Genomic DNA, 12,438 nt, shown 5'->3' on the forward strand with positions numbered 1-12,438 from the left:
CCAAAAGGAATAAATACCTCAGAGCGTCCTAAAGCAAAAAGTAGCACACATGAGCTCCTCACACTCCCGGGAGGACTGCACAGCGTGCACTGAGTCTGCAACAAATTCTGCTCAGTGAGAGTCTGCAAACAAAGGTTCAATTGATGAATTGAACTGATTGTAAAGGGAGGTTTTCTAAGCACAGAAGCACAACAAAGAACAAGCAAAAACAATTCTTAAAAAAAACCTGCAAGTTTTATTTAGCATATATGCGACTGATTTCCACCCTGTGGCTTCTCACTTTGATTCGCGTCTGTAGGTTCAGGAAGATGACAATGCACACTCTGCCCTCCCTGAGCCCCCCACAGCAGCTGAGCGCTGCTCCGTGCGCTCAGATCGTCAGGAACTGGATTGCCCGCATGGACTGGAACTGCTCTGCTGCAGATTCAGGAGAGAGAGGCTGGCTGAGGCGTCGTCCCAATTCCATTTCTGTGTGACGAGAAGCGGTTTGTTCCCAACGGGTGCAACAATCCCCAGCTCGCTTCCATGGTGAGTACCGATGGCACACAAATGGCAGCCTGAGGAAATCGTGTTCTGGGCTCTAAGTGGTCGGGACAGGGTCTGATTTTTTGTTTTGCATCTGTATGATGATTAGTACGACAGGGCCCTGATCGATGACATGGCAGCACAGAATTAAAAACACCTCAATAGGATTACATCGACTTCTAGGAAAAGACAAAAGCCTAGGACCCTTCTGAAATCTATTTTTAATGCGAAGCACACGGATTGTCACTATGCTGTGCCTTCCAGCTTTTCAAAGCAGCTTACCTCTGAAGACCAGAAAACATTTATTTCTACAGAAACAATGGGCAACCCCCAGGCTAATCTCAGCACTACTGTTTAATAGGGGATCTGCCAGCGTGCCAGTCCAGCTTCAAGTGTGCTTTATTTCAGTCTAACATCCCCTCAAAATTCTTCTCACATCTCCCAACCCTGACATCTTATTTTTCCCTAAAGCTTCTCATCATTAGCAATTTCCAAGTAACATGGTATTTTTACAACATTCAAAAATGTCATGCTGGACTGTGCTAGAGAGTAATTTGCAAATATAAGCTTAGCAAAGTTTGAATTGACTTGTCCAGAGAAAAAACCTACAAGTGAACACCTACACCTGCCTACAAAGAGCTAACAAGCCCCTGGCAGCTGCCAGCATCAAAGCACAGCGGATGTTTCTAATACAGGGTAAGGATAACAATATCACCTTTTGTTCTCTCCAGCTTGTTTTCCCTGCAGTCATATTTTGCTTCTTATGATTTTTTTAGTCTCTGCATCTTCTTGGACAGCACCGAGCCCGACGACAAGGATACGAGAGTCTTTCCCTGCCGTAGGGAGAGAACCAGGAAAACAGTTAAAATAAGAACAGGGTAGTTTGAAATTCATACTTCCAATGAGAAGCAGCGCCTAACAAACAGAACAAAAGTAAACAAAGCATGATACCTCCCTGGGGACAGAAGACTTACAAACTCTCCAGGATTTACAATTCTAGCGACCAACCCCTTCAGGACGGCAGCCAAGTGTCCCATGAGGTGGTGCTGCACCAAAGAACGATCTGAGAGGTTCCAAAGAGTGAAATGCACAATATTTTGCAAAGCCGTAAAATCTTGCAAAATAACAAAAATACAATAGATGTAAACTACAGGGTAAGAGTACAAGTGTTCACTTTAAGAGCTGGAACCATCCAGGTGAGCACCTGATAACTGGATCCTCACCAGAGTTTGAACCCTTCAGGACACAGAAGGGTTTTCCCCAGAAATTTCACAGACTGAGTTTTGATACAAGTATACTTGCCAGACCCTCAGAAACATCACCCATTCTCCAGGTGTCTGGAGAGAACTGCAAATGGCTCTCACGTAGTTTGAGCTAGCTCTGTAAGGTCTCAGGGTGAATTTCACCAGATGCAACCAAACTGGGCAACTCCCAGTGGGACAGAAGGAACCCAAAGCTTGGGTTCGCAGAGCTGCAGCAAATACTGAGGAAACAAACATAACAGCGTAAAAAATAATAAACCATCCTTTTTTTTTCTCTTGCTTTTGTTTTTTTCTTATTCAGATCAGCATAGCAATTAAAGAGAAGGTGAAAAACTCACCATTACTGAACATTTCATCATCTGTAGGCTGAGCATCCTTAGCACAGAGGACTCCAAAGTTAAAATTCACCGATCCCTGGGAAATAAAACCAAATATTGTATGATAAACAATCAAACAGCAGACGTAAAAATTTGTTTCCTCTAAGGACTTTCGGGTACGTATGTACCTTTGCGTACATCCAACACATTGGAACATACACTTTATACCATCTCCTAATAAGTAAAAATTTACCTTTAAACTTTGATAGTACAGCATAAAATTATGAACTTAAATTGGTGATCTGTTATTATTAAGTTGGTGCCTAAAGTTATTTCTGCTGTCAGGTTCAAAAAAACATTAATTTTTTTTACTGGAATGAGCAATTGATTTCAAAGTCATCACAAGCCCACCAAAACACAAAGCAGTATTCACTGGATGGGTCTGTGAGCTAGAAGTAGTTAGGCTTGTACTTCCCTCTTGCTATTCCAGAACCAATAAATCCTGTCAACAAAACCAGGATCTATAGCCCACTGCTGTGAAAGATTCTACGAGGATGATGGTTTGATTTGTGTTTAGAAGTTTTGATTTGAAATGGCCAGTTCAATGGATAAAGACAGTTTAAGTAGTATTACATTGCTATTATTATTATTTCTATTATTATTTTTACTATTACTACTGCTATTGTTATCATCTGCTACTGGAAGAAACAAACCAGTAGTACCTATACTTAATTACTTTTATTTCCAGGAAATAATAAAGAAAAAGAACCAAACCAAAAAAAGTCACTTCCTACCTTTTATATCAAGGGATGAAAAATTTCTCTTGGGCTCTTCTCCAATTTATCAAGACTCATAGCACTGAAAGGCAAACAAAACAGTGCTTTATAGAAGGGCAAGTGCACATTTCAAGGCTGAACCACCAACTGATTGCAGTGACAGCAGTTACAACATGAATCGTTCCCAGAGCCTCTGTTAAATGGAATGTTCTGTGGAACTGCCGTTTCTTTCCCAAAACACTAACTTCCAACACTTCCTAATAATATTTTGTATTTTAAAACAAAAGAAGTTAGTGAGACTCTGTGCGGAGGTCAGGTTTAAATTTATTTCCTTCTAAAGCACAGAGCTCTGTTCCATCACCCTTCACTTCGGCTCTACACTGAATCGTGGTGAGCATTTGAGGAGTGCTCAATAATCAATTCTATTTCTCTCTTTTTCTAGCTCTCTCTATTCCTAAATCATTCCAGACAAGTCAAATGAAAAATGAAAAAAACAAGTTCAGCATCAAAGTCACACTTTTTCCCGTTGTCTGGTCAAGAACAGGCTCTAAATCCACTTACTGCTGCCTTCAACGATTCAGACTTGCAAAAGCATTCTTACATATTTTACAGGTTTATCATAAAACCCACAGAACGCAAGCTCTGAATTACAGGAAAAGGTACACAGGCAAATATCTAAAGGGATCACTTATTAGTAAATACATACCTTGGTAGAGATCGCACTGAGAACCTTTCTGAGGGACTCTAAGGGACGCATGTTTTCTGAGCACCCTATAAACAAGAAAAGCTAGGATATAGTACAGGACATCCCCACTTTTTCTACATATTCAAATAGTATTTTTAATAAAAACAATTCAGTTAAAAAAGAAGGAAGAAAACCAAGCTAATTTTACTCAGCTGTATTTACTGCCGATTTAGAGAAAAATGCCGGGCAGCGTCGGCCGTTGCGGCACACGTCGCGCCGGCAGCAGGGCCTGCCGGGAGTTGGAGTCTCGGGCTGGTAGCCACTCATGTGCCGCGATAGCCGTTGCGTCACACGCCGCGCCGGCAGCAGGGCCTGCCGGGAGTTGGAGTCTCGGGCTGACAGCCACGGCTCCGTCCCCCGCCACCGGGAGCTGCAGTCCCTCCCGGGCATCAAACGGGTCCTTCGCCCCAGGGCGGGGAAGGACCTGAGGCAGGACCGCTCCTCCCGAATGCCCTCTCTTTTCCCCTCCAACTCTTTTTCTTTTTTTAATGCTGTTTTTCACCCCTTTCCCTTCCCTTCCCTTCCGCTCTCCTGCTTTCTTTCCTTTCCTTTCCTTTTTTTCCCCTTCCCTTTCCCTTTCTTTTTCTTGTATTTGTAATCTTGGTTTTCCTTCCTAGCTTTAGAATCAAAAAGCAGCAGTAGTAACTTTCAGGCTACCTGGGAGTAAAAAAAACCCCAAAACTATAATGATTGAAAGAAAACTATTTATTCCCTGGGAGCCTGAAATTTTCTACTGCTGCACATGACACAGAGCTTTTTATTCCTTCTTATATACAGTTGATATTTTATACTCGCTTTATACACCGCCCCCTGCCGTCTGCACCGGCGCTCTGCAGGCAGAGTGCTGCGGCGTCGTTCGGTTCTGTTTAAATAAACTCGGCTAAATTAGGCTTGGTTCGGCTTAGGTCTAAAATCGTTTCGGTTCGGCTTTTCGTCTAAATTCGGCTTTTCCGGCTCTTCGGCTGAACTCGGCCCGGTTGGGCTAAAGTCGGTCATATTCGGCTCTTTGTCTAAATGCGGCCAATGTCGGCTACAGTCGGCTATCGGTTACACTCGGCTATCATCGGCTCTTCGTCTCAAGTCGGCTGTGTTCGGCTACACTCGGCTCTTCGTCTCAAGTCGGCTGTTCGGCTACACTCGGCTCTTCGTCTCAAGTCAGCTGTGTTCGGCCACACTCGGCTCTTCGGTGAAACTCGGCTATTTTCGGCCACACTCGGCTCTTCGGTGAAACTCGGCTGTTTTCGGCTACACTCGGCTCTTCGGGGAAACTCGGCTGTTTTCGCCCACACTCGGCTCTTCGGCTCTTCGGAACTATTCGGCCCGGCTCGGCTCCCTCAGGGCGGGAAAGCGGCTGTCAGAGGACCCCGGCACAGCGAGGCGTTTACCCACATGCCTGTCACAAACCCGCCGAAATACGCCCGCCCGCGGCGCCGCTGAGACCACAGCACGTGTCGGGTACACTTGAAACGTCACAGAAAATACCACCGGGGCCGCGCCGGGGTCGGTATTCCATGCAGGCAGTCCAGTGACACCCACCCCGGTCCTCCACTTCCCCGCCCTTTTCGCCGCCCTGTTGAGAAGGTCAATTAAAAGTCCGCGACATCCGCGACGCGCCACTCCCAAGGTGGCGGCCTCTCGGTGCAGGGCTGCAGTACCGCGCTTTGCCCACAAGGCGGCAGCACTGCCGCCCGACCCAGCCGGGGGCGCAGCGCGCCTCGGGGCTGCGGGCAGCGAAGACGGCAAAAAAGAACAGGGGCGATCCCCGCCGAAAACTGCTCTGAAATAAATGCCCCAAAACAACCGGGAAGAGGAAAAAAAAAACTTCTGCCTCTAATCTAATAGAACAAAACAAAACAAAACCTCAACAATTTCTTAAAAAAAAAAAATTAAATATTTAAAAAAATATTTTTTTCATATTAATATTCACATTTCTATTTACAATGTATATTGATGTACACTGTCCATTTATACATTTGTTTTTATGAATACATTTCTATTCCATATTGCATATATCCCTAAAACTTCAATTTATTTTTATATGTTTATACATATTTTTACATAGTAAGTATATATTTCTGTTAGGATTTTTACTTCTGTAACACTCACAGTACTCAAAATAAAACCCCTGCCTCTACCCCATACATGGCAAATAAAACCCCCTTTCATCTCAACTGTATTTAATTTTTTTAAAAAAACATTTTTCAAATTTATATTTAAAATGTTTACTGATGTATGATCGATTTTGCATTTATATTTAGCGATTTATTTATAAATTTATATTCTATGTTACATGTGTTCCTATTACTTATATTTTTATATACTTTTATTCATATCTTTATATATTTATTATATCTTTCTGTGTTAGGATTTTTACATCTGTAACACTTACATTATTTAAAATAAAACCCCTGCCTCTACCCACATTAAAGCCAAAAAGAACCTCAGTCTTCTCAACTGTATTTAAATATTTTTTAAAATTCTGTTTTTCAGGTTCATATTCACTTTTACATTTAAAATGTATACTAATGTATACTCTTATTTGTATTCTCCATTACATCTCTTCCTATTATTTATATTTACTTACATTTTGTGTTTATATATATATATTTATATCTTGATTTTATATCTCAATATTTAGAAATATATAACAATAATATCTACATTCATATTATTTAAAATAAAAACCCTGCCTCTAACCCAATAATAAAAAAGACCCCAACCCTTTCTTTTAAAAAATATTTAAATATGTTTTATCCTTATGTCTGATTTTTATATTCATATTTGTATTTATAATGTATATTAATGTCTATTGCTTACTTATACATTTATCTTTACCAATGTCAAGTTATAAATAAATTTATATTCTATATTACATCTGATGCGAGTAGATATTTATATATTTTTATACATTATTTTATGCATTGATTAAATATTTCTGCGTCAAGATTTTTACTTCTCTAACACTTATAATATTCAAAATAAAACCCCTGCCTCTACTTAAATAAAAGCCAAAACATTCCCTTTCTTTTAAACTATATTTACATATTTTTATATTTATATTCCCATATAATGTTATTTATATTCTATACTACAACTCTTCCTATTACTTACATATATTTATATATAAATTTATATTCATACTTTAGCAATTTCTCTTTATATATTTATTATATATTTCTATCTTAAGATCCACATTTCTATATTACTTATATTATTTAAAATAAAACTCCTGCCTCTAACCAAATAAAAACCAAGGACACCCCTTTATTTGAACCAGATTTAAAATTTAGAAAGTAAATTTATTTTTCAAAATTTAATGATATTTATATGGATATTTTTATTTATTTTATTCATAGATATTATATATATTAGAGAGAATACCTTCTAATATAATAATAGATATATATTTTCTGTATCATATTTTTTTACTTATATTTATTTAAATTAAATAAATATATACAAATATATATATACAAAAAAAACCTGATAAGAGACTAAGAACTTTTTCAACAGATAACCACAGTACTAATTTCAGACTTAGAACAATATTTAGGCATAATCACTACCACAAAATTAACCCAAATTAGAAAAATTACCAGAAAACCAACAAAACAAGCTAAACTCATTTCTGAGCACCATAGTCCTTCCTCACTCACAATATGCAATTAATTCTCTCCTGCCATTTACATCCCCAGCATCATCCCATACTGAGCATTCCTGGCACCAGAAGTCACTCGGAGCCAATTAACATCCAACTTTCCCTTCCTCAGGACTGTGTGCTTTCTGTGTCTTTATGCACACAAGGAGCAGCTGTCAGACCCACCTCTCAGCAGCCTAACAAGCACTCAGATGTTCTCTCCAGGTTCAGGGGTTGCTCACAGTGAGGCAGCTTTCAATCCAGTCAGGATTGCCTCGCTTCTTCCCTGGCAGTAGCCTTGCACAATTACCTCAGCTGGAAGTCAGACCCCACTCCCTGAATTCTCATCTCTGCCTTTAAGTAATGTGTTGTGTGGAAGACTGTGCAGCAGTTTCTGAAAGAAAGTGATTTCAGGAGAAATGGGAAATTCATGGTCTCCAGTTTCTCAGTTAGTTGGTGAGTGTCAGGGGTCATCTAATAACAGCACCATCAACAGTTTCAGCACTACCTCTGTGCAACCAACACTTGTTAGGACATGAAGTGCAGTGCTGTCATGGCTAAAGTGAAGAGAAGTGCTGTCATGGCTAAACGCTTTCAGGGATCAGGGAAATGGGGAGGAAGCAGGAAGGCAGGAGATCAGGAGTTTCACAGTGCCTCTCACCATAGCTCTGTGCCAAGTACTTGACACTGGCAGGGGTCTGTGCACAAATCACAAACAGGGCAGGGCTGCTGGGAACTGCCTTGAGCCGTTTGATTTTCCAGCATCAGCCTCATTCCATGGTTACGGCAATGGGAAGATGCCACCAGCTCACATCCCAGGCAGCAGACCAAGAACTCAATGTCACAACTCACTTTATCAGTTTTTTGCCCAATCACACAAAGCAAAAGCACATTGACAGTAGCTCTATCCAACCACTGTAAGCACAGGTACCTTTGGTTAAACAATGCTTGCTTATTTCAAATACAATACCTGCTTGTGAGCCTTAAACACAATGCACAGAGCTCCAGTATTAAGCCTAGAACTTCCTAATATCTTGCTAGATAAACTTTCTGTAGCTTAGGGAGTCATTCTAGGCAAGTGTTAATACACAGACCATTGTTCTATTTGTCCTTGCTTTTCCACAGTTTAAATAGTTTTTCTGCTGACCAATCTCATGGCTGCTGCTCAGCTCTGATCACAGTTCTGCTGTCTCTGAGGCCTGCCTTTTGCAGCTTTCCCAAACCCCTCTGATTTTACACATTCCCACAGTACTCAGTGCTGGATGAACCCTAGTGCAGAAACAGAGGAAGCAGGATTTAGTGAGTCTACTCACCCAAAGTACTGGGAAAGAAACTCCCTATCAGATGAGTTCTGCGATCACAGACAGGAGGAAATGTAGTTACAATGGGTTACGCATGAGAACTGTGCTCACATGCAGTTTCCCGGGGGGTTTTTGGCCCTGCTAGCAAACGTCACCCTTGGAAGCACATGAGCAGAAACAGATGGGTCCCCCAGTGAGCGCCTTGCTAAGATAACCCTCACAAAAAAACCATTCCATCCCCTGTGGTAAATTATAACTGCTGAACTGCCAGCTGATGGCATTGCTGCCCCAGGGCTCTGTGTTTGTAACTCTGCACACGTTGGGAGCGAGAGCAGCTGAGCTGACACCTTTCTATGGGGAAGAGCCTTCAGTTTGCACGTCCTTTTCAACCATTTCAAGCAAAGACACCGGCCCAGGGTTACAAGGAATAACAGCTGTGGAACTTCTCCTTGAAAATGCTACAGCTGAAATAAAGCTGCCAAGGTGTGCTGATATGGGCCATTCTTGTTTCTCACACAGAACCTGTCACAAAACTAAATGCTGCAACAGGAGCAGACAGCATGCCAAGCAGGCACTGCTGATCTGAAATGCATCCAAAATAACTAAACCTCCTGAGCCTGGAAATCCTGGCTTGAAATTCCATTACAATAAACTTTCCAGCACTGGCACTCTGGGATTTGGAAAGTAGAGTCTGTTCTCTCGGTCTTGTTAATTCCTTGATTTATCCTCACTTTTGTGTTCAGCCCCAAATAAGTCAGATTCTACTCAATTACAGTCTGAACTGGACAATATTTCCCTACTCAGCTGAGTGGTGTTCCATCACAGTGAAATAAAAAAAAGGCTACAAAGATGCAGCACAGGTCTTTTCTTTCTTTAGCTTGCTATGCCTACTTTTTTATTACTACTCCATTTTCCTAGAAACCTACTTAGACTGGGAGAATACTACCAGTTACCTGCCTATCTGTGAAAGTTATCACAAAAACCAGAAGAAATAATCCAGATTAGGACCAAAAACAGCCCCCCCAAAAATTGCCACATCTGCAGAAAAGAATTCCACCAATAAGCCTGTTCTGGTGCAGATATAGCAGGCAGAATTTTTTTCCAAGCAAAATACAGCTGGACCTTGACTAATCCTTCACATTGAAATGAAGTTGTATTTTTGTACCTGGGAAAATCACTGCCAGTCTCAGTCACAGGTGCATTGACAGAATCCTAAAAGATGCTGAGGACCAGTCCTAAATTCATTTATGAGTTCAGTTCTGTTATCAGAAGGATAGCATCAGTTTTCTTTGTCCCTATCTAGTTTTCTTCCTCGATTTTCAATTTCCCAGAAGGGAAGCCCCAGACTCCCGCATTTGTCCTTTCCTTACTGGAAGCCTCCTCAGGGAAGATGAGGCATTATCAGATGTCATTTCTTCCCTTGTCCTGGGGACCCTCAAACACCACCACAGTCTGATTACTTGTTTAGAGACAAAACCATTTGAATTAGTGCTAGGAACCTTGTCCCACCTCTATTGGACCTCTATTTCTGCTTCTCTTGTATTTTTATTTCACCAGACTGCAACTTGTTCAGATTTGTTTGTCAGCAAACCTGGCATGTCAAAAAATTGTTCAACTGAGAAGCTCTATCTCAAAGTGCTTAGGCTATCAGATAACCCAGGCAATGTTTTACTCACACCCTGATAGTTAAAACTATTAAACTTGCATCCCACCTAGCATGTTGACACAGCATTACCAGGAAACAAAGTTCATTTTGTCTACATATGCAAAAATCATGAGGTGAAAGACGTGGCAGAGCATTTTGACTGATACAGCAAAGTTCTTACAACATAAAGTAGTGTGTGTGGTTTTCCTGGTTGGGTTTTTTTTTTTGTTTTTGTTGTTGCTGTATCTTTATTTTTTTTAATAATACACAAAGTTCAGTCATTTGAGAAAATCATCAAAGAGTAATTGCCACACCAGCGCTATTTAGCATGTTCCTTTCTCCTTTTTTCCCTGACTGAAACCCACATCAAGTAATTACATGCAATTAAACATATTCTTTCCAATGCTTTTGCCTGTTTTCTTTTTTCATTTCACTACAATTACTGTGAATTCTCTTTTACTCATCAACTTGCACTTTTCAAGCAAATTTTCATGCATTTTATGCATCAAAAGGGCCAATACCTCAAAGAGGAGGATCTTTGTAGCCTGCCCTGATGGAGGGCCATTTCATCCAAATCTCATCATTTTCATCCAAATCTGTTCTGCGCCTCATCAAGGCTCTGATAATGGGCTCTACACATCAGAAATAGTCAAATTGCAGTTTGAACCAGAGAAATTTTTTTTATTTGCTGCAAAGTAGCAATTACACGAATCTTCAGCTACACAAGGGAACCTCTCAAACAACAGTGCTGTAAATCAAGCAGTTTGTTCACTTGAGATAGGAACCTAATAAGAGAAAAATAGTCTCCAAAAGAATTCATCCCATCATTGAATTTTTAGGCTGTTTGAGATACAGACTGTGTCTGGATGCCTAAGGGGGTCTTAAGAGCTACACAGGCAGTGGTATGGTGCAAATAACAAACATGTGTGAGTCAGCACTGACAGACAGAAAGGGTAGGATCCCTGTCCTTTATCAAATCACTATGGACAGGATCTTCCTTGTCTCAAATATTTTAGGAGCACAAACACTCTTCAGCCTCCATTAAATAACATGGTATTGACTCCTCTCTATGCCAAGGATTGAAGAAACATGCTACAGCCTCACCTAGAGGAGTTATAACAACTCCCAGTCCTATGCACAGGTGACCTGTCCAATTACTAACTAAAACAGATTAATAACAGAAATATAGTCAGAGACCAACAGAACTAATAAACCTTCTTCTACAGAACATCATACTTGTTTCTCATCCTCTCCATGAACCAGTCACCACCAAAAACATATTGGGAAACCAGAGAGCCTGAAGGAAACCATTCCTCCATGCACTCCATGTTCTTAACACTCAAAGCTCCAGGGAATTTTCCTTGAGCAGGTAAGGATATGGTGACAATGCACTTTGAGACTATTACTGCATGATGCTCCCAGGCAATCCATTCAAACAGACTGATTCACCTCAGCCCAGCTGAGCACACCACAGGAGCAGAATAACTCTGCTAGAGCTGGTTTCTGTATGGAACAGGCTGATGAGCTCCAGCCACTGTGCTGTGCCCAGTGACTCCAGCTCACCTCTCTGAATTTCTGCTGAAATGGGAGGGCAGGTTGCCAACACAGGCTGGGATTAGACAGAAGGCAGCACTGGAATCAGCTGGGGGCTCAGGACTCTGGAGCTCCCCACCTGAGAGCTCACACGTGTTTTGTTCTGCTGAAAATCCAATTTTGTCACTGGTCTGGAAAGAGGAGTGTTCTTGAATCATTTTCATCTGAGAAGCAGTTGAAAATATGTATATAAATATATAGTATTCATAGAAATATATCTTATATAGAATATATACTTTATAGATAATATTATATCTATTGTTATATATAATTATATATTTTATATATTATATATTATTATTATATATTATATCTAATTCTATATATCTAGAGCTATATCTAGAGCTATATCTAGAGCTATGTGTTAAACCATCCATTTTTGCCTGAACATCAGTTCCCTGTCTGAAGTTAAAATCATGAACAGTGAACATGTTATGGACAGTGGAAGCTGAAAGCCAAACTAATTTACAGATGGATCCTGGAAACTCAGCAGAGTTAGACTACTGAAGTCAAAAGGCTCCAATATTTTATTTTCTATTTTAACCTAAAAAGGATAGTCTGGTGACATTTCAGGTTCAAATTGAGGTTGGGACAACAATTACAATTGAAGAAGTAAAATCCCACAAGTTCTGTACAT

At 40.5% G+C, this 12,438-nt stretch overlaps 1 long non-coding RNA gene across 1 annotated transcript; it reads right to left on the minus strand.

The window, feature by feature from the left end:
- Nucleotides 1-212: 212 nt before the first annotated feature.
- On the minus strand, nt 213-3,747 carry LOC131559376 (uncharacterized). The gene is made up of 5 exons (XR_009274868.1): nt 3,587-3,747; nt 2,899-2,962; nt 2,126-2,201; nt 1,241-1,358; nt 213-468 (listed from the first exon to the last, which is right to left on the minus strand). It is a non-coding gene; the product is annotated as an uncharacterized LOC131559376 (long non-coding RNA).
- Between the last annotated feature and the right edge of the window lie 8,691 nt (nt 3,748-12,438).

The sequence above is a fragment of the Ammospiza caudacuta genome, chromosome 6 (assembly GCF_027887145.1).
Source record: "Ammospiza caudacuta isolate bAmmCau1 chromosome 6, bAmmCau1.pri, whole genome shotgun sequence".
NCBI lineage: Eukaryota > Metazoa > Chordata > Aves > Passeriformes > Passerellidae > Ammospiza > Ammospiza caudacuta.